Source organism: Chrysoperla carnea, chromosome 3 (genome assembly GCF_905475395.1).
Source record: "Chrysoperla carnea chromosome 3, inChrCarn1.1, whole genome shotgun sequence".
Taxonomy (NCBI): Eukaryota; Metazoa; Arthropoda; class Insecta; order Neuroptera; family Chrysopidae; genus Chrysoperla; species Chrysoperla carnea.
Window position 1 is genome coordinate 46,412,194 of NC_058339.1, and position 23,749 is coordinate 46,435,942.

The 23,749-nt window shown below is 29.0% G+C and overlaps 1 protein-coding gene across 2 annotated transcripts in view; it reads right to left on the bottom strand.

The window, feature by feature from the left end:
* The window catches only part of LOC123295552, a 40,218-nt gene extending 16,994 nt beyond the window's left edge, over positions 1 to 23,224 (bottom strand). For both annotated transcript variants that reach the window (XM_044876941.1, XM_044876940.1), the window contains exon 1: positions 23,012 to 23,224. The gene's annotated coding sequence lies outside the window, so the exon portion shown is untranslated. The remainder of the gene's footprint in view (positions 1 to 23,011) is intronic.
* Between the last annotated feature and the right edge of the window lie 525 nt (positions 23,225 to 23,749).

Consider the following 23,749-nt stretch of genomic DNA (forward strand, 5'->3'; position numbering starts at 1 on the left):
CTAGTCTCGCGGTATCCACTTCCGATTGATAAAACACTTTAAAAGTAGATAATCCTAAAACGCAGATAATTGACATGTTTTCTTAGAAAGCTCGGTACAAAGGGTAAAGTTTCGAAAAATGTAAATTTAATTGCCACGCAGAATCCTCGGATATTTTCCTCCTTACTAATAAAAACTGATACACCTTGGCTTATTTTGCACGATGCTCGCAAAAACATGAAGCGAGATAAGTTTTTACTTAACCATTTGCAGGGGACATTATGCCAATATGTTTGCTAGCCTCGCGGTATCTAATTTCGATTGGCAAAACACTTTTAAAATAGATACTCCTAAAACGCCGAACGCCATGTTTTCTCTGAAAACCCAGATTCGATCAATGTAAGGTACATTATAGTATTTTTATCAAGGGTAATTTTTTATCCTAGATAGAAATATCATTCTATTAACTGAACTATTTCCTAAAAATTAAAACAGTTTTCGGAAATTTTTGCATGATGCTTGCAAAAACATGACGGTTTTATTTACAGAGACATTCTTGAAATTCTTAAAAATTAATACATTTCTTAACGCCTTCAATTTCGTGACTTCGAATTATACCACGAACTTAGTTGGGTGATACTATATTATTTTAGGTTTTATTATAATACATCTCAAACAATTCGAGGTTCGTAAAAAACACTTATCTAAAATCGTTAATAAGCTTAAAAAAACGTATTACCATCAGTATAGTGGCAAATTGGAAATTCACGTTCTCATATGAAATCGGTTAAAAATGATGATTATTAGTAATTTATTTTTACAATAAAAACATTATTGTACAACTATAATATTATCAGTTGTTTGGATTACATATTACGTTGGTTTGTTTGTGCAAATGTATGAATGTATGTATGTTTGTTTAGTGATAAAAGTATGTATGAATCATAAAATACGGTAGTGCAATATCAAATATATACCATATATTAGTTTTCATATTGCTGATAATTGTTTCTAATAATAAAACTAGGTCTGGTTTATTTTTAATTTTGGCTTATATCTGAGCACTATAAGTATTTTGAAATCCATTAAATGTAGATTTGAATTTCAATAATCCTTTGTGGACAGGCATTTGAACGACAACTTTTTTTGAAAATATGAAACAAAAAGTTTAGAGTTGAGTATTCTAAAGTAGTTAAAGTTTTGGGTTTCAAATATTTACGATATCTACATTATCAACGAACAAAAACACTTAGTAATACCGTAAATAAGCCGAAAATACCATGGTCACTTCTATGGGTGATTTTAATGGGGTTACAACCATCTTCATTTGTTTTATGACCCCGACTTCATGATCGGCGACCCTAAAAACTCCCGAGAGACGATTTTTGAAGTTTTTCGATGTAAAATTTTGAATTAAAATTTTTTTAACTCCGTCAATTCTAGGAGTGATGGTAATGGGGTTGCAACCATCTTCAGTTGCTTTATGATCTCGGATTCATAATCAGCGACCATAAAAAACTCCAGGAGACGATTACCGAAGCGAAATTTTGAACTTTTTTCACAGTTTTAAAACTACCTTTATTTTCTCATTTTTTACAGTAATATAGAGGCTAGTAGATATGCATGTTCCTGAAGATTTAAGGAACACGTGCACAAACAAGAATGTTTTAAATCGGAGCTGTTCCACCACTTTTCCAAATTTTCCGGCTTATTATGTAAGTGTAAGTTAAAAGATGCATTTTTGTGGATCCGTCAATAGATGCAAGCCCATTTTTTTTAGATAAACAACAGCCTGTTAAAGTTTCAGTTCGATATCTATGACCGTTTTTGAGTTTATAGATTAGTTCAAAACAATTACTTTATACAATTCACATTTTTATTCAGATAGAAAACCAAATATTCGTACATAGAAATTAATAAATACATGAGGGATTCATGGTTATGTACGAAAAGTCATAATATCTTCATTTCTTAGAATAATTTTGAAAGTAATAAATCAAGTATTACGACTAACACTAACTACACTACAGTAGTACCTACAGAATTCATTATAAAGCACCTGAAGTATTATTTTACAACTACAATATCGCTTCATAACATTTATAATTCAAATGTAAGTTTATATTTGAAATATCTTACCTAGATATGCATATATTTTAGAAAAGGGTGTTGTACTACATAAAAATCTGGGCGCTTACTTGAACCTATGAAACAAGTTGAAACGATTATCAAGTTAAAGAGGGTATGGAATAAAAAACATTTTATGGTCGATTGCGAACAATAGTCTCGCCATTTGTGAGTGAATTAAACAAGTTTTCAGAAATCTTAGTGGTGAAAAGAAATGCTTAGGTATAGGTAGAAACATTCATATTAATGTATGGGTAAAAGTAATTATGTATATGTGCCAAAAATAAAAATTTTTTTTTTTTACTTTTAACTAAAATATAAAAATTTCCCAACGTCAGAGTATCCCAAGTAGGATCAAACAATTCTTATTTCTTATTTACAATAAGTTAGTTTTTTTTTATCAAACTTTTTCCTTTATGAAACAGTTTTGACTGTCAAAGTTATTCCATAAGGCTATGTAAGACTAACAAAGACACAATTATAATTTTCACATTCATTTTCGAGAAGCCTAAACATCATCAGAAATTTTTTTACATCTTAAAGTAGTCCAGCTTTTGTGTAGTTAATTAGGCAATTTGTATGACGTAAATGTAATAAATGCTCTAAAAATAGCGTAAAAGCGTGTAAAACCTGAGTTTTTTATGTTTTCTTTTTGGAAAGCGCCGTAAAGTAATGTTTTTTTGCAAAAACAAAATCTGTGATAAATTTTATTAATGATGAAAACTTTTTGAAGCTTTCTTCCATAAGGTGCTGTGTTAAAAATCACAATCTTAAAATGAAGTAATTCAAAATTTTGACCCGCAAGAAGACCCAAAACTGTGTTTATTGGGGTTAAGGGACTTTGAATTATCATTTATGGCAATCAAACATCCGGATTACTTTAACATCTTAAAAACATCTCTATTACATAGTCACCATCTTTGGAATTTAATACAAAACTGCCTTCAGTCAATTTGTTCGTATAACTAAAAATATTATATCTAACTTATTTTTGGCTCAAAAGCTCGATCAATAATCATGTTATCCTTGCCTAAATAATTTCAAAAAACAGAATAAATTTTTTGTAAAAACAGTCACAAGTTATTAAGAGCTTATATAGATTAAGATTGAGATTAGATAGATTAGCATAAAGTGTGAACTGTTATAGGGAAATCATGTGACTCAATTAAGCAGGAATGAAAAAATAAATGCATTGTTTATTTGAAGTAGGAAAATAACAGTTCGCCAAGATTTATGTTAGATTTAATATTCAAGTGGTTTGTTGCCCAAATTACACATAACCATTTCAGAACAAGCAGTTACAGATACAATAAAATTCTATGTTACACGACTTCATAGGTATTTGCAGACATAACAGCTGTTGTAGATATTTTTTTATTGATTCTAAGCATGTGTGCAAAAATTTTTTGTTCTTATGTTACATTTAAATATGACTAGAATACATATCGATTTATCAAAATAAGAAAAATGTTTCATATTCTACGATAAATGAGTTTGGGAAAAATATTTTCTTGGAAGATTCAAAACTTTAAAAGATACAATTCTCAAGTGAATTAGATGCTCTAGGCAAATTTATTCAATTAAGTTTATTATTCTACTTCTGGAAACTAGATATTGTGTATTTATATAAAACTCATCCAAAAGTTTTGTAATCAAAATTTAACGCCTTAAGTTATTATAGATACTTAAAATAGCAAACTTAAGTAAATCTGGGAAATTTAAACCCCTCCACAGAGAAAATTGCATAAAATCTAGAACTAGTAAAACTACTACTAAAAAAACAGCACCGTAACCTCGTTAATTGGATAATTTTCGAATATATATATGTTTTTTATGGCGGTATAATTCGTAATAACAGACAGGGAAATAAAAGATAATTGACAAAAATTCGTTAAAAATTGTCTTTTCCTGACATAATATATACGCTCTGTTCTCTTTTCCTAATATTAGTTAGACTGTAGTCTTCCGTGCTCAGGGCATAAAAAGTGAGGCCGAGTTCGTAAATGAGCAACATAAGACAATTGGGTCTTGGGTCCGTAGGACCCATCTTGTAAACCGCAAGAAATAGAAGAAAAAATTAAATGTGAAAAATGTTCCTTATAAAAACACAAACAATTAACTTTTGTTTGAAATATTTTTTCGTAAATATCATTGTTTACCCGCGAGGACGCAAAATAGGTGAAAATTTTTTATGAGAATATCAGCCACATATGTGTGGCTATCTAAGAGTGGATATCTTTTTTTATTTATATGCCGTAAAAAAACAAACGATTGTGTCATCAACAATGTCTATACATGGTATTTCAATAATTAACTCAGTCAATTATTTGTTTTCACTTGTTTTATATATGAACGGTTTATTAGAATTTAAAATTATTATAAATATTTTAGCTCATACTAATTATTATTTCTACAATAAAAGTAATTTCTAATTCTAAATTTGTAGACGGTACATTAATAAATTAATTTATAATGCAATTAAATGATTTATATCAACATGATGATAGATAGAAGGGGGTCAATGGCCCATATGTGTTTTATTTTTTATTTAATTTTTGATCATATTTTCTTCGTAAATATAGACATATGTACAGGCGATTGCGTTATTAATCCGTTAGAACTTTTGGAATTCTTTTTGAGGTTTTGAGAATGGCTGTTGCATATATGACCATCAGATCAATGTAAAGGCGGCGATTCATTTCAATAATTAGAAGTCCGTTTCCCAGAAGAAAACATTTTTTTTTCGAGACTTATCAAATTTGTACAGTCTCTTCAAATTAAGATTGAGAGAAACTCGAAAATTAGTACGTAACTGTAAGTCTGCATTTTCTCAGATCATGTTTTTTCACGAATTTTTATGCTTACCATTTCTCTTTATTATTTGAAAACAATGCGGGGGAAATATAGCCTTAGCCATGAAGTCCTGGTACTCATCATTTTTTGTTATTATTGTATCTATTTGTAATGTACTAAGTAATTACTCTCTATTCAACTGTTAAATAAAAAATAAATTTTTTAAATACCAGATATAGTCTAGGCGCTGAGTAAGTTTCATGTGCATTTAAAGGTTCCATCGAACAAGGAGTGTATTTTGATGTATTTTGCTCGGAATCCGAATTTTCGACTTGCTCATCGCTCCCAAAATTTTATACCATATAATAACTCTATTAAAACTAATAAGTTTTAATAGAGATATTTGGAAAAATAAAATAGATTTTTGAAACTAGAACAAATTTGAAATATTCTCATATATAATTATGTGGGGTTTTCTTTCGCTAAGGGTGAAACTTAATACTTAAAATCGTGCTAGCTTCGTTGCTATTGCATAAAACGTTTTTAAGAAATTTCTCCCCATTCTGAGGAATTAGCAAGTTGAAAATTGAGACCCGCACACTCCTTGTTGGCTGGGACCTGTAGCGCCTACACTAATAATTTTATAATACTATTATTTTCGTAAATAATTTATCTAAAATTAAAAAAAAAAAAAACCAAAAAAAAACCAAAAAATGTAGATTACATGTTCAATCTTTGTTAAATTTTTGGCCTCAATTTTTTTTAAAATCAATGATACCAAGCATAATGATAAATAATCCCAATAATAACTCTGGTACGAAAACAAATTTCGGTGTATCAAGTTTTTAATTTGACAAATCAAAGTAAAATACAAAAACATTCAATAAAATACTCTACAAGTTTTAAAAATATACTTAAACTCAAAAGAGTTAATTAGACTTAATACCATAACAATACTTTAAAATTAAATTAAAATTGATTAAAAATTTATATTTTTTCATGGTAGGTACTTCTTCAAGCATCCGAAGGAAAATAAATTTGAATCATTTACATAATTTCTGCAATGATTCACAAATATCATTCAGTAAATATAATTAAATATAATTGAAACAAAAAAATTATACACAAAGAAATCCTTTGTGGTATTTAAATGATTTAACACTATTGTTTGTTACGAGTACTCGTTACTTGACTTTGTCCCAGAATTTCTTTACATTTCACAAAGGAAATACCTTCCATATTAGAAACAATTACGTAAACATACTAAATTTGTTAAAAATGTGTGCGTACGAACGTATTTGCACCGTGTATGAGTTTTATTGGAAGCGTTTCCATGGTAACGATACACTACTTTAATTATAGAATTGTATGGATGCATATATAATTGTATGGATTGCATTTATGACTTACATTGAAAATTTAATATTATTGTCTCAAATAATTATGATAATTTACATTTGAAAAATAATATTTGTACAGTTTGATTTCTTATTTTCACAATTTTTAATGCATTTCAAGTTAAATTAATTAGTGTTTTCAATAATTTTAATTTGACATTTGCTATAACATTAACATGTAAAGAATTCCAAATTAGTCATAACCACCTCCTTTATTGATAAAAATTTTTCACTGGAATTTTTTATATATTTGATCTCAAAATTTTTCGAACTTGCGTTCATTCTCAAGAGATTAAATTTAATTTACTTTCGTTTTAAAATTTAGTAAGGAATTCACAGTTTCTGCTTAGCTCGAGATGATCTTGTCGATACCTTGTATTTTATTTGATGGTGTACTTTACATCTTATTCAACACCTACAATTTTGTATTCAAACACAGTAACAATACCCAAAATTGTAAACCCATCTGATAAGTTAACCCTAAAATGTTAACTCTATCTAAGGTGAACAACCCTTTAAAACTAACAGAAACTAATAATCACCCAGGAGGTTTGCAGACTTGTATACAATACACAGCAGCACTTTACATTTGAATATCAATTGTTTTTATATTATAAAATATGTATTGTGTGCGTAATATAGATAGGAATAATGTAATTAAAATCATATAAATCAAAATAAATCCATTCAAATTAATGTAAGGATATCCGGTTGTTTGTTTTAAATCATTGCCTTGAATATTAAATAAAGTGCGATATGTAAGAAAGATCAATTGTTTTTTTTTTATTATTATCATGAAAGTATCGTAAAAAAGAGTCTGAAATTTTTTAACTATGGCCTTTAGTATCTTTTAATTACGACCTGTACTTGAAAAAAAGTATTATAAAAAAAAAATTATGAATCGATGAAAGTGCATTGTCTTTTTTAATTATGAAAATAATAATTATCCTATAAATCAGGGTCAACAAATGTGTTTTGCTTGATCAAAGATCGATATAGAAAAATTAAAACATATTATTAAGCAAAAAAAGTTTACAGGGTGGTCCAAGTTATAACAGTGAGACTGTGAGACATAGCTCATTATATATAAATTTTGACCATTAAGGATGTATGAGCATGGTAGTGGGGGCACAAATTTAAAAATAGATATTTTCAATTTTGATGATAAATTTATATTATAACTTGACGATATAAGACGAAAAGTAAGAATAAAATTTTTCGATATCTGGCTTAATTTTCAAAATATCGAAAATTGAAAATTTTGTTTAATTATTTAGCTTTCGATATTTCGAAAACCAAGACACATATCGAAAAATTTTATTCTTATTTTTCGTCTACATTCATGAAGTTATAACAAAATTCATCATCAAAGTTGAAAATAAGATAAAAATAATTTCAACCCTTAATCTACCCTGCTCTTACATCCCTTATATGGACGGTGACACTTAGTTTTTTTCTTTTCTAATTCATTGCTAATATGTTTACTTTCTATTAAAAAGTTTTTTTTAGAATTTGTTTTCATTCATTCCAAATGAAAATTATCAAAAACTTCCAAAATATGTCGTTTTTTGATATTCCTCCATAAGAGCCAATGTATTTTATATCGATTTTTAATGACTTTTTTCTTAAAAATTTGCACGGTTACCTAAGCTGAAATTTTAACCACATATTCTTTGAGTAAAAGACTACCTACAAACAAATTTTGAGCCTCTAAATCAAACATTGTTGTCATGCTCATACATCCTTAAACACAACTGCATAATACATATGCAGACATATTCCTAATCTGAGTGTTTCATGTATGTATCAAACATCTAGAAGTGGAAGGGGACATCAAAACAAATACTTTAAGTCCAAAATCGTACATACCAAAATACCTGGTTTTTGAGAAACTGGGCGTTCGTTATTTTTGCATAAATGCCTAAAAAAAATTAACTTCTAGAAATTGAAGGGAGTCGCAAAACAAACATTTTCAGCTTAAAATCGTTTTGGTTTTGGATCCATTAAATTATAGTTGAATGCAGTAATCCTAGCAATGTATTGATGGAGCAATCTTTAAATATCGTAGCTTTGAAATAAAATTATGGTATTTAACTGTAATGGATCCAGATGCCTTGTTAGCCACAAACAAAAACTTAAAATCGGTTAAATTATTCGAAGTCAAGCATTTTCATACTTATGAGCTTATGTTTGTTTTATGTCTATATCACTTCTAGTTTATCGGACGGATATGGAACAATCTATATATGTGTTAATTTAGACATTACATTGAATATACCACTAGTTCGATTTACATCTAGGCATATAAATATCACGAGTATGACAGAATACATGCATTAAGCAATGCATCTAAATGAGCGGTATTATATACATGTGTTGACCCCCAGTCTCTGCAGGCACACAACAGAAGAATCGTTGTATTCGCTCCGAGCGTGAATTTCGTTTCCATGACAACGATACACTACTTTAATTATAGAATTAATGGATGCATATATAATTGTGTGGATTGCATTGAAAACTTACATTTAAAATTTAATATTCTTGTTTCACAAATTTAAATAAATAATTACGATAATTAACATTTGAAAAATAATATTTGTACAATTTGATTTCTTATTTTCACAATTTTTAATGCATTAAGTTTAATTAATTAGTGTTTTTCAATCATTTTAATTTGACAGTTTCTATATCATTAACATGTAAATAATTGCAAATTAGTCATAACAGCCCACTTTATCTCCAAAATTTTTCACTTAAAGCGCTGGCATCGATTTTATTATCCCTACCATGACTACGCACACAACGAATAGCTTAAAAGACATCGAAGCCAAGATACAAGTCACATTTCATATAGCATCTATAATACCACTTACTTAGATGCATTGCTTAACGCATGTACTCTGTCATACTTGTGATATTTATATGCCTAGATGTAAATTGAACTAGTGGTATACTACGTTGTAGTTGATATATCGAGGTAAAAACATTATTTATATGTAAAGGAAATGCACGTGTTCGGAAGTATTACTCATCATGGATTCACAGTTAGTTTTTCCTGTCTAATATAAGATAAAACATTATAAAAATATATAATTTGTAATTGAACATTTTTATTCGTCAGTTATTTTAATTATTATTATTTTATATTTATTGAAATCATAAAGTATGTAAATTTATTACGATCATTATAAAAAACGATCGACACAACTCTGAGTAATTAATAATGTATGACGTAAAATAAACGTCACTGAAAGTTAATTACATATTGCAGTAATTTTGTGGTTTTTATGATAATATTTATCAAAGTCACATAAATTATGAATTCCTTTCTAACCAAAATGTTAATATCTTCCAAATTATATTCATATTTATGTAATATAATAATAATAATTTATATTACATTCTAGCACGTGAAGATGGTAATTGACCGCTGTTTAAGATTTGAATATTCATGCAACTTCTTTACGATTATAATATTAATTTTTATACCATGTACATGAAATATGCAAGGTATACTAAGTTTCCAAAGTCCAAAGTTTGTACCGCTTAAAAATATTGGTGCTACGATCAAAATTTTGGTATAGGTGTTTATAAAATCACCCATCTATCCCATTAGTTCATTTTCGGTTGTCTGTCCGTCTGTCTGTCAACACGATAACTCAAAAACGATAAAAGATATCAAGCTGAAATTTTTACAGCGCACTCAGGAAGTAAAAAATGAGGTCGAGTTCGTAAATGGGCAACATAGGTCAATTACGTCTTTGTGCCGTAGGACCCAACTTGTAAACCGTTATCTCTATACAGATAGAACAAAAGTTTAAATGTAAAAAATGTTCCTTGTAAAAAAACTAACAACTTTCGTTTGAAATATTTTTTCGTAAACACCACTGTAGTGTATGAGTACATGTTGTCTCTATGTCTTACTCGTATTATTGGTTGACACTGGTTAGGCTGTCTAGCTCGTTATTTAGTTACAGAAGTGTTAGGGACTTCTCTAAGTCACATTTGCCAATGCCTGAGGTATAATTAAGTGTCGTGCATTTTTATAAAAATTGTTTGAGGAGGTTGCTGATTTTCTTACTTTAATATCTCAAATCATACTAGGAATCACGTATATGGAGTCATTTTTGCAATCTTTTTTTTAAAAAGAAGGAGACACTATTTCTAGAAAAGAGCTGATTTTGATTCAAAAAGAATAGTACACAAATGACTATCTTATAATCATAGATACCTCTCAAATTTCCCTAAATTACATTTTTCGATTATCAAGTAAATAAACACCAAGTCACAAAAATTGTTACCATTTCGTAATAAGTAATTTAATATTGTTTAAAAACACGTTATAGTAAATAATAAAGTGGGCCACGTGTGTCCAATTAGCCATGCACAATTCTTAATAATGGATAACTGTCACTATCACTCCTACCTAATTATATTTGTTGCGTAAATAAATAATTAGTACTTTTTGGTTATATAGAATATTTTTAAGATTCCGTATAATCATACATATTTGCAGCTAGTAAGATTCTGTGAAAGTGATTATGATACACGTGAATAATAACAAGTGAAAACAAACAAATGACTGAGTTAACTGTTGAAATATCATGTATAGACAGTGTTGATTACTCATACATACATGCATACATGTCACACATACAGTGATGTTTACGAAAACATGTTTCAAATATATATTGTTTATTTTTTTATAAGGAACATTAAACGGTCTAACGGTTTACAAGATGGGTCCTACGTACCCAAGATCCAATAAATCTATGTTGCTCATTTACGAACTCGAACTCAATTTTTATGTTCTAAGTACGCTGCAAAAATTTCAGCTTGATATCTTTTTTCGTTTTTGAGTTATCGTGTTCATAGACGGACCGACAACCGAAAATGGACTAATTAGGTGATTTTATAAACACCATACCAAAATTTTGTTCGTAGAATCAATATTTTTAAGCGTTACATACTTGGGACTAAACTTAGTATACCTTGATATATATTACATATATATATGGTTTTATAATGCTGAATGTCCCAAACATCTATTTAGAGTTCGTTTGAGATAATTTAAGATATGCAAATGTTTTTTCCATTTTCAAGTCATAAAAATTTATTTAATACAATTGATTTTAAAAATCAATTTTTACTTAAATCTTTTTCCAAATAAGTTTACCACTGGAACACTCTACATATACGAAATCCCTATTATTACATACTTTAATTTTCATGCTTCATAAATTTATATTTTGAATTTAAAAATAATTGAATATAATACTTATGTATGTATAAGAAAATAGTATAATATTTTTATGTCGCAAGTCTTGCCGCCAATCAAATCTATATTCAATCTTGGGAAATAATAAAAACAAAAAAAATAACAAACGTACACAATAATTACCTTTATAGTAAAATTATACATATAAATAACTAAAAATGAATATATACTCATTATTCGACATTGAATACAATCTATAAATGGTAACAAAAAATAAATATGTATAATTTTTTTTGTTCGTTTAATAAAACGTATTAAACAAGATTATTTGAATATTTATTTATAATAAAAAATTTTGTATGCTATGAAGTTAGCAGCTTCAACATTACATCATCTCAGGCGCAGTTTTATTTAATGAATATACTGGCTGCCACCCAATTTCACTCCGTGGTCGAGATTTTTATTTTATAGGTCCCCAGTTGTTTTGGGTTCATCGTGTTCAGGAAATTCTCCTGATCATTTTGTTATCTTTGTGTTTTCGTCCAAGCGATAGGGAAAATGTTTTTGATCGTAAAAAGCGGTTTGTTTATTTTATGTATAATTTAATGTATGCTTTTCGAAAACCTTTCAGCCTCGCGTCTGCAAACATCGCGCCAGGCAGAAGGAGGATTTAAAATTCGAATTGGAAGGGATTATGAATGCAATCGATTGATTCAATAAAATTTACCAAAGAACAAACCGGGTGCTTATAAAATAAAAACTCGACCAAAGTTAAATGGGTGGCGGCGGGACTATAAATTGAACAATTAGTAAATTAAACAATGCCATAATTTAAAGCACGGCAGGTAACCGTGAAAATGATCTTGTCTGGCTTTTTATTAGCTTCTGTTAAAAAGTAATGTTACATTTATTTACATCCCAATTTAAGGGATCTTTTGGCCTTTTGGCGATACGGTCAAAAAAGCAATTGGCTGACATTTTATGTGAAAAATACCATTGAAGGGAAATAAAATTGATCATTTGGAAACTGACACTTACAATCGTCCAAGACTGAACACAAAAAGGGGGAATTTTTATACTCATGTGTGTAAGACAGTTTGTAATAACGCAGTAAAGAAATTTTTACATATCTGTAAAATATAAGATTCATATCATATATGAATCGAAACTATTACATATCATGGCCAATCAAAATTAAATATATAAACATAAACTGTATTTACCCGACTGCGCGAGGCAAGAGAGTGGTAATGTGTTTATCAGTCTATATATATGAATGAATGTATGTATGCATGTTTGTTCTTTTTCGGCACAGTAGAGACCAAACGTGTGTGCCAATTTTGATGTTTCTTACGTCAATTTGTCTTAATCTTGCGAGTGTATGCGACATGGTAGAATAAAAATCATAAAAATCCTAACTAAAAAGTGTGAAATAAACAAATTAACGACCACACTGCGTTAAGAAACTGACACACAAAAAAACAAGTACAGTACTTTTACATAGTAACTTTAACATTTGAGACCAATTAAGATCTAGATACCGGTTCAAGTCTTCCCAATAATAAGCCTCGACTAAAGTCGCTATGTTAACTACTGGACTTGTTTTTTTTTACGCAGTCGGTTTTTCTATTTTGTTAAAGTTATCTTTAAAGTTAATGCATTTTTTATGATTTTATCATTAGACTTAAGTGTGTTTGAAAAATAATGACATCAATTTACTGAATCAATTTCTGTTGAAATTACTTTTCTTAATACTAATAGATTAATAAAAGTGTCATATAAATTATAGTTATTGATATATTAATTATTTTCTAAGAATATATTATTCAATAAATTTCCGCATTATTAAAATCAATAAATAGAGGTACCTCGCATATTACAGGTTTTTATAATTTTAATTGGTGTGTTTACTACCAAATAAGCCATCTAGTTTTGATTTTCATTATGATACGATTTGATGAAAGCTTTATAAACATATTGTACACTAATTTTTTCAGTGTTAAAAAGTGTTTGAGTTGTTCGATTGTTTTCAGATTTAATGATGGACACCTAGTATACAGGATGTTTCAGTAAATATTTTACGTACGAAAAATAAACCTCAAAGTTTCTTTAAACATGAATTCTATTCTTAGATGTTATAAAAATAAATACAGTAGAATCTAGATAACTTAAACCTCGGTAACATAAAAACCTCTGTTACTTCAAAAAATACTATGTTCCCTTCCCATCAGAGCCCAAAACCTCTATAACTTAAAATACGCAACCTCTATAACTTAAATAAATAATCTCTGTATAGGCCCTCAGTAACTACATAGAAACATGTACATACCTCTATAATAGGTTGGCTGATAAGTCCCCGGTCTGACACATAAATGGCGTCGCTAGTATTAAATGCATATTATTTTTATATAGTACCAACCTTCAAATGATTCGTGTCAAAATTTGACGTCTGTAAGTCAATTAGTTTGTGAGATAGAGCGTCTTTTGTGAAGCAACTTTTGTTATTGTGAAAAAAATGGAAAAAAAGGAATTTCGTGTTTTGATAAAATACTGTTTTCTGAAGGGAAAAAATACAGTGGAAGCAAAAACTTGGCTTGATAATGAGTTTCCGGACTCTGTATTTTTTCCCTTCAGAAAACAGTATTTTATCAAAACACGAAATTCCATTTTTTCCATTTTTTTCACAATAACAAAAGTTGCTTCACAAAAGACGCTCTATCTCACAAACTAATTGACTTACAGACGTCAAATTTTGACACGAATCATTTGAAGGTTGGTACTATATAAAAATAATATGCATTTAATACTAGCGACGCCATTTATGTGTCAGACCGGGGACTTATCAGCCAACCTGTTATTAACTAGGGTACATAGAAACATGTACATACCTCTATATTAACCTTTACCTAACATAGACCCTTGATAACTTAAAACCTCTATAACTTAAAATATTTTGTGTTTCCCTTGGACTTTAACTTATCGAGGTTCTACTGTATAATCCAGTATTTCTGTAACGTTTGAGAATTAGGACTGATGTTTATAGGAACTTTTACGGTATTGAAACTTCCATGATGATTCTAAGAAATTTATATTTTGGGGAATTACTTTAATTAATACTTAGTCCATTATTTATTTGGTTTATAAATATATTTAGACTTAGTAATTTTTTATAGTTGATGACTAATAGATATTTAAAACCCATCGGGCTTTTACTTTGAATACATCAAAAACTGTTTGTTCCATTCTAATGTTGATTTATTATGTGTTTATCTATATAGATGTTATAAGATGCTGACAGCTATCAAATATGTAACTATTTTTATTTAAAAATAGTAATTAGACAGAGTGGTCCACAATAAATTTAATAACATACTTGGTAGTACTACGAGTATCACGCTTCGAATTGATTTATATAGACCTTTGCTTCCTCCTCTGAAGGTTCAATTTCAACTTGCAAAAAGTTCAAATTTAATATTCTTAATTTAAAGCTACCTCTCTACGTTACATAGAATCCGATCATAGTGAGCAGCACTGCGCAATCTTTCAAAACTACAAATGTAACGATGGGGTAAATCAGGAAATTACTAGAATAGGATTGGGATCTTTAGGACTATATTTTCTAGGGACTTCTGTAATAGAGTCAAGCAAACAAAATTTATTATAATATTGAAATAAGCGTAAACGAGTAAACTTGATTGAATTTCTCTAAAAAATTCGCATTGATAATCATTATTTCAATTTATACGACTAATAATTTTGTAAGGAAGCTACTCTTTCGGTATTCCTTGTTGAAAAAATGGTTCCAATCTACTAAAGTTTACTTAAAGTAGTTCCTCAAAAAGTGAATGTATGATCATACTTGAGACTTTTGTTTCGAATTTGATTTATAAATTCCTTTAGATTTTGGAGAAATTAGACGAAAATTAAAAGACCTAGACCTGAAGATTTAGAGAAAATCACTTATAGAAGAAATATCACACAAATGCATGCGATTTCATCACTTTTAGCCTTTTGATCGCCCAACGCAAAATTTAACAGCACAAATATATAAATTTAATACCGTTAACGGTTTTAAAAATTTACCTGTTTATAAAGGACATTCATAAGAAACAATATTCACGATGGAACTATTTAAAAAGGATCCTAAGAAAACGAGATTTTTCTGGTCTTTCCCAAGGAACGTCCTTAGTACATTTAAATTAGGCTATATTATAATTCTTATACAATTAAAATTGTAGATTCGATTTTTTATGGCAGTATACAAAGTGCGTTATTTTAATCGATATATTCAAAAATTGCAGTCCTTCAGGACAATTTGGTTTTAAGATCAGTTTTTATACCATGTATATATGAAATATACATAGTATATTAAGTTTAGTCCCAAGTTTGTAACGCTTAAAAATAATGATGCTAGGAAAAAAATTTTGTCATAGGTGTTCATAGAATCACCTAATTAGTCCATTTCCGGCTGTCCGTCCGTCCGTCCGTCCGGCTGTGGACACGATAACTCAAGAACGAAAAAAGATATCGAGCTGAAATTTTTACAGCGTACTCAGGACGTAAAAAGTGAGGTCAAGTTCGTAAATGAGCATCATAGGTCAATTGGGTCTTGGGTCCGTAGGACCCATCTTATAAACCGTTAGAGATAGAACAAAAGTTTAAATGTAAAAAATGTTCCTTATCAAAAATTAAACAACTTTTGTTTGAAACATTTTTTCGTAAACATCACTGTTTACCCGTGAGGGCGCCAATTAGGCGGAAATTTTATAATATGTGTACAAACTATACACTAAATGTCGGTCGGTAATGCAGAAACCTATAAAGTCATTTACATATGTACTATACTTGATTATCAGTTATGTATGTGTAATGTGATAAAGAAATCAACACTGACTATGCATGGTATTTCAAAAATTAACTCAGTCAATTGTTTGTTTTCACTTGTTAAATTTTTTTTCAATTACATGGGGCCATGGGTAATGTTTTAGATCGAATTTTAAAATTTATCGAAAAAATGTTTATATTTTTGTGAGAGACATCTTTCTAATTTAAAGTGTTAAAACTTCTATCGACGTCTGACTCCGAATTTATACCTGATGAGAATTTTAAGATAATTTTTAGATGTTTTGATTTTGAATGTAAAATAACACACCTTGCCTTTAAACAACATGCTATTGGAATCATATTAAAGCCCTAAACATTTTGAGTTATTTTTGAAATGACGTTCCAACCTGTACACATTTGCCTTTCAATACTTGATTCTAAATTTATATTACGCAATTTTTTATGATAATTTTTTTAAAGTGTATAAAAATAATTATACTTTACAAAAATAGTCTTACCTACATAAATTAACATAAAAATGTTTTACCACGTGATTGAAATTATTAATATCCAAAGTAAAAAAAAAGAATGCCTACATGTTTTCCGTAATGAGGCGCACTGGTCACATTTAATATAATAAATAATATTGTTTTATTAAACATTTTTTTTATGAAATAGTAGGTATTTTTGTCCTAGACAATAAAAAAAATTCATCGGAAATGCGTTTTAGAAAAATTAGTTTCTTATACTGTAACAATGAAGGAACAAAATTTAGAATAAAATTAATTCATTTGTACAGTTCATTTATAATTTCGGTTCGTGAGAAAACATTGACACACATGTCTGAGGCATAGTGGAAACCACTAGCGATCCTAGAATACCCGGTAAAATTCATAAAACGGTGTTTAACGGTCTTTGAAAGCCATAGCTCCAAAGCCTTGCTACATTTACTAACAGGTGCCCGCCCGCTTTGCTGAGCAATTTTTCCTTTAGACTATCGTTATAGCCCTCACTTATCCACCATGGACACGATAACTCAAAAACGAAAAAAGATATCGAGCTGAAATTTTTACAGCGTACTCAGGACGTTAAAAGTGGGGTCAAGTTCGTAAATGAGCATCATAGGTCAATTGGGACTTGGGTCCGTAGGACCCATCTTGTAAACCGTTAGAGATAGAACAAAAGTTTAAATGTAAAAAATGTTCCTTATAAAAAAATAAAAAACTCTTGTTTGGAACATTTTTTTGTAAACATCGCTGTTTACCGACGAGGGCGTTAATTAGGTGCAAATTTTATAGTATGTATTAATATAGGAATATCAGTTGTGTGTGTGTCTATTTAAAAGTGAATATCTTTTGTTATTTACGTGACGTCAAAAAAACAAACGATTGCGCATCAACACTGTCTATACATTTTTGTATGTGTTATGTGATAAAGAAATCAACACTGACTATGCATGGTATTTCAACAATTAACTCAGTCAATTGTTTCTTTTCACTTGTTTATGTTAAAATTATATGATAAAGTTTTAAATTAAATTGTAATAATAATGCATATTAAAGAACAAGTTTAAACTACATGTGTATGATTGATTTTTCAAGGTTTCATAATTGACACGAAAACTACTCATATTACGACATCAACTTTATATGGAAAACTAAGAGTTTTGTAATTGAGACATGCAGTTTAATATATTGTTCTAATAAAACGCAAAATAAATTAAGGTTTGTTTTTAATTTAACGATTACTTTCAAATGAAATAAAATTCCGAGCTTAAGGGTCCTTCTATGATTCTTAGCTTTTTGGACTATTTAAATTAAGAGATTTTGGCACCATGATAGACACGAATATAATCGCTCAAACAACTATTTTATGCTGATATAATTTTTTACGCCTGGCCAAGTAAATTATTTGGATCGAATTCATTTTATTTCAGACCAGGCAGCAGATTTTTGGAACAAAGTTCCTTAACACGGCTTGCCATGGTGAGCAGACTGATAGAAATCGTCACGTAATCATGTGAGCTATGCTGTATATTTGTGTGTGCCGTTAATGAATTAAAAAAAAAACTCTGGAACTAAACTTAGTATATCTTGATATATTTCATATATACATGGTATAAAAATAGTTAATGATTAGACAAAAAAAAAATGGGAAAAGAAAAATTTTATAGGGCGCCTTTACATTTTGTAGGCGCCTGAAACTTTTAAAAAGCTAAATTATACATAAACATTATACAATTATAAAAAACTACGATGAGTATAAAAATGAATATTCTTTAATTTTTTGCAATACTAAGGCGTTGTTATGTGCAGCGTGTAATATATCTTATCAATAGCATAAAAAATAAAAAAAATAAAAAAATCACATTAATAATTTTTATTACTAAGTCACAATAAATCAATAATTTCTCTTACTTTCTCATATCACACTACAAATAAGGATATCTATCAATTTTATACAATCAGAATAAATTTTTTAATTTAATTCATAAAATTTCGTAGGTGGAACTAAATTAAATTGTAAATTAACGTACGTAGATTAAACAAGTGAAAACAATTAATTGACTGAGTTAATTGTTGGAATTTCATGCATAGACAGTGTTGGTTACTCTATCACATTACACATACATACATGTCACACATACATAACTGACATTCCCTTATAATACATACTATACAATTTACGTCTAATTAGCGCCCTCACGGGTGGACAGTGATGTTTACCAAAAAAAATGTTTCAAACAAATGTTGGTTATTTTTTCACAAGGAATATTTTTTACATTTAAATTTTTGTTCTATCCCTAACGGTTTACAAGATGGTTCCTGCGGACCCAAGACCCAATTGACCTATGTTGCTCATTTAAAATGTTGTAAAAATTTCAGCTTGATATCTTTTTTCGTTTTTGAGTTATCGTGTTGACAGACAGACAGACAACCGAAAATGGACTAATTAAGTGATTTTATAAACACCTATACCAAAATTTTGTTCATTACAGCAATATTTTTAAGCGTTACAAGCTTGGGACTAAACTTAGTATACCTTGATTACATATATGCATGGAATAAAAACTGCATATGGAATAAAAACTGTATCTCTCGCTGAAAAAAACACCAATTACGGAGTCATAATGGCTTTATTTATTTTTATAATGCATTAAGGTGACTTTAACTAAAAATGCATGTCAAATGATTTTAAGTAATTACCAAATTGATATATAACGATTAATCAATTAAATTAATCAATTTAGTGGGTTTTTTTATGATAAAGAAAATTAATTGTAATTATGATGTATACCACCTATCTACATTTAATTCTAAGTGAATAAGAGTTTTAGGTAAAAAAAATTAGCAAATTAGTCAAATATCCTCTATGTGCAAGTGATTGTGAATTAATTTCATCCCATATTTATGAACGATTTACTGTAGTACTTACAGTTAAACGATTTGTACAGTTTCGATAAAATTTTGGATATATATTCTCGAAAAGCTTCATTATTTACTGTCAAAAGTCCTATTACCGTGTAAATTTTAAGAAAAAAATTTCTTAAACCCTTTATACAAAATGATACATTTTTCGCTTGTAGATTCCGAACGAGATACTAAGTTTTTATAAAAACAATTGAAAACAAACAATTGACTGAGTTAATAGTTGAAATACCAGATATAAACAGTGTTGATTAAGCAATCGTTTTTTTTAGGTCATGTAAGCAAAGAAAGATAGTCAATCTTAGATAGCCACACATACATACCTAAATGTAAACTATCGGGTAAACAGTGATGTTTAGGAAAAAATATTTTAAACAAAAGTTGTTAATTTTTTTATGAGGATTATATTTACGTTTAAACTTTTGTTTTATCTTTAACGGTTTACAAGATGGGTCCAACATATAAGCAATGGCATAGAAAAGAAAAAAACCAAGTACCTCCGTCCATATAAGGGATGAAAGAGGTTACGTTGACGAAGACAGTTTACATTTAGGGTTGAAATTAATTTTATCTTATTTTCAACATTGATGATGAATTTTGTTATAACTTCATGAATGTAGACGAACAATAAGAATTAAATTTTTAGATATGTGCTTTGGTTTTCGAAATATCGAAAGCTGAATAATTTAACAAAATTTTAAATTTTCGATATTTTGAAAATTAAGCCAGATATCAAAAAATTTTATTTTTACTTTTCGTCTTATATCATCAAAATTGAAAATATTTAATTTTAAAATTTGTGCCCCCACTACTGTGCTCATACATCCTTAAGAGACAGAAAAAGAGAGAAAAATTTAAACTTTGCTGCATTTTAAAATCGAAAATACACTTATGTGTATTATTCTACGTTACCGTCCGTATGTAGAAGTGAAATATGATTGTTTGTTTATTTATTTTACTAATCTTTCTACACACCCTGAATAAATTTTTATACTTTTACTTAGATTATTAGCACTGATATTATAATTAATCGATATCAAACATAAATATTCTAGTTATCACACAAAGTTGTTAAGATAAGAAAAACCGTTTACTATATGTTATGTAATTTATGGTAAAACATAAATGTTAAAAAAAAAAGGTAACATTTGAATTTAAACTGCGCGCGTTTGTTATGCATTTTGAATTCCTTCCACCTGGCCAAACAGTCAACAAGGAATATTATTTGAACGTTATGCGTCATTTGCGTAACGCTATCCGCCTAAAAAGGCCTTAATTGTGGAAAGACTCACTCATAATTCATGATCACTTCGTGTCAAAAACTCAACCCATATCGTTCCGCAATCACCGTATTCACCTGATCTAGCGCCGTGCGACTTCTGGCTGTTCAGCAAGCTCAAAAAACTGCTCTGGGGACACTGTTTTGATACGATAGAGGAGATTCAAGCCGCAGCGAAGACGGAACTGAAGGCAATCCAGGAAAGTGACTACAACCAGTGTTTCGGAGATTGGAAAATCCGTTGGCATAAATGCATTGCATCGGGAGGGGATTACTTTGAAGGGGATGAAATTGATTTGGAAGAAATAAATACAATGTCATCTTATTTTTTGGGCACAGTATATATAAAAAGGACACCGGAACTATACATTGGTTTTTGGTTTCGGTTAAAATTTTTTGATAACTATGGATTAAGGTAGTTTTGATCATGATAATCAAAAGTACTTACGAACTCAATCCTCAAAAACCCTTTCCTACCTTACCTTAGAAATGAAAATTAAGGCGGGGTTCTTTTAATTGTTTGTCGTTTAGAAAGTTTTTTACTATCTTATACAGCATTGTAAGGTTCTCTCGTGTACCGTGTCCTCACCATTTCCCCTCTTTTTATCTTAATAAAGGGGCTATTTATGAAGGAAATTGTTGAACGAGCCAATATTTTGAAGAGTTACTCTCAACTTGTTAATCTAATGATAAGTGCCCACTTGAGAGAAACATTTTCTCCTAATAGTTAGGTTTAAGAGTATTTCTCTCAAGTGGACAACACTTAAGCATTAGATAAACATCTTGAACAATAATCTTATGCGCAGATTTTTTACCGGTAAGTTTTAGAAAAAGTAAAAATTTTTTCAAATCAAGTGGCCTGAAATACTTAAACGTCAGTTTAAAATATATCGGATACTTCTTGTATTGCTTCATCCATTTGAAAATGAACAACTAGTAGTAACTTATGACTTAACACGCCACAGAATTTCGTTCTGCTACTAATAATATGTCTTGCCGAAAATAAAAATTGTACAGTTGCGGTTTGGCGGGGATACAATCTTGACTTTAAAATACTTTGGATCGTGAAAGATTCACGTTAAACTAATGAAAAAATAGGCCCGGTTATATTATTTTCTGCGCAAGCGCTTTTTATAAAAGTTATTTGTGTCGGTCAATTTTTAACGGAAAGTATCCTTGTTTTTTACTGACGAATATTAACGCATTTGAATGCATTTTGAACGTGTCTTTAATAAGACGGCGAATGTGAGCTTTAATTCGGCTTTCCTTTCATGGTTTCATTCCATATGTTGTTTACGTATCTAATTCATGCGAATACCGAGGGTTGACACTTAATCGAATAAACGAAAATCCTTGCATTTTATACATTTTTAAATAGAGGATATCCTGATATAATTAGCGTAAATTAAACTTTATTTAATTCCTATGTCGAGGATCAAAACTATCTAAAAGTTTCTACATGATCTGAAATTTTCAAACAATATTGAAACAGGTGTATTTTGTAACCATGGGAAAATAGCAATAAAACCTAATACATCTAATACTAACCACTGATTGTAACAAAAATGAAGGTTAAATCTAATTATTATTATAATTTAAAATAGACTATTAATAAAATCAGGTCATATTTCTTATATTCCCCATCAAAACAACACATTCAATAATTTATTAACCTTCGGTTTCTACATGTAACTTCTAAATTGCAATAAAAAAAACAGTCTTTGTCTGACACACTCACTTGCATATCTACCATCTTTGTTAAAACATATAACACCGTATAGGTATCGAAAATTGGGGTTATGACATTTTCGAAAAATTATTAAAAATTTTCACAAGGTTATAGTTTAAATATCACGACCTTTTCCGCCATACGAGTAGATATCGATAGCCACAAATCACATTATTTTGTTGTTAAAATAAATTTTTATTGTAAACGTATGTTACAAAATAAAAACAATATACTTACATTGCGTATAAATTTTGATCGATTTGTTTATAACAACACTAGCGTAAAAATAAAATAATCACTGTTTAAATGCCACAAATGCAACAGCAAATACTATAAACACAAATGCTTTTTTGTTGTTATTTTAAATTGTTAATTGCAATTGATTGTATTTCACAATTTGAGGTTATGGTATTTCAAAAAACTGTGTACGATCGTGTATGAAAATCTAAATTTAACACTTTTTTTAGTAGTAAATTAATTATTATATGAATTTTATATAATATTTATATACTTTTTATTTTAAATTTGTGTATTAATTTCAATATTTATATCACTTTTATTTTATTCAGGGTACCATTAAAATACAATAACACACAAAATGTGTGCGTTGTGTTGGTTGTATATACTACAGTCAGACGTTAGTCAAGTCAGCTTTACTTGTGCACGATGTTCAGTTATACAACTCGATTCTCCTCTCCGTTCAACGTAGTTGGTTTCCTGCCCACCGCGACGTCAAGGTGGTTTCTTCAGTGTTGTCGATCATTAATTTTATTTTATTATGCTTCAAAAATGTTGAGAATTCTATTTTATGTAATAATAAGTATTTAGAAACATCACCAAATGAGTATTTGCAATTTCGAGTCATTCATTTCTGAGAGATTGTGACGCACCATTCAAAAAATATAGGCATACAATCCATAAGTGACGTCAATAAGACGTCATAAATGTACATGTCTAATTTGTAGTGACACTTTC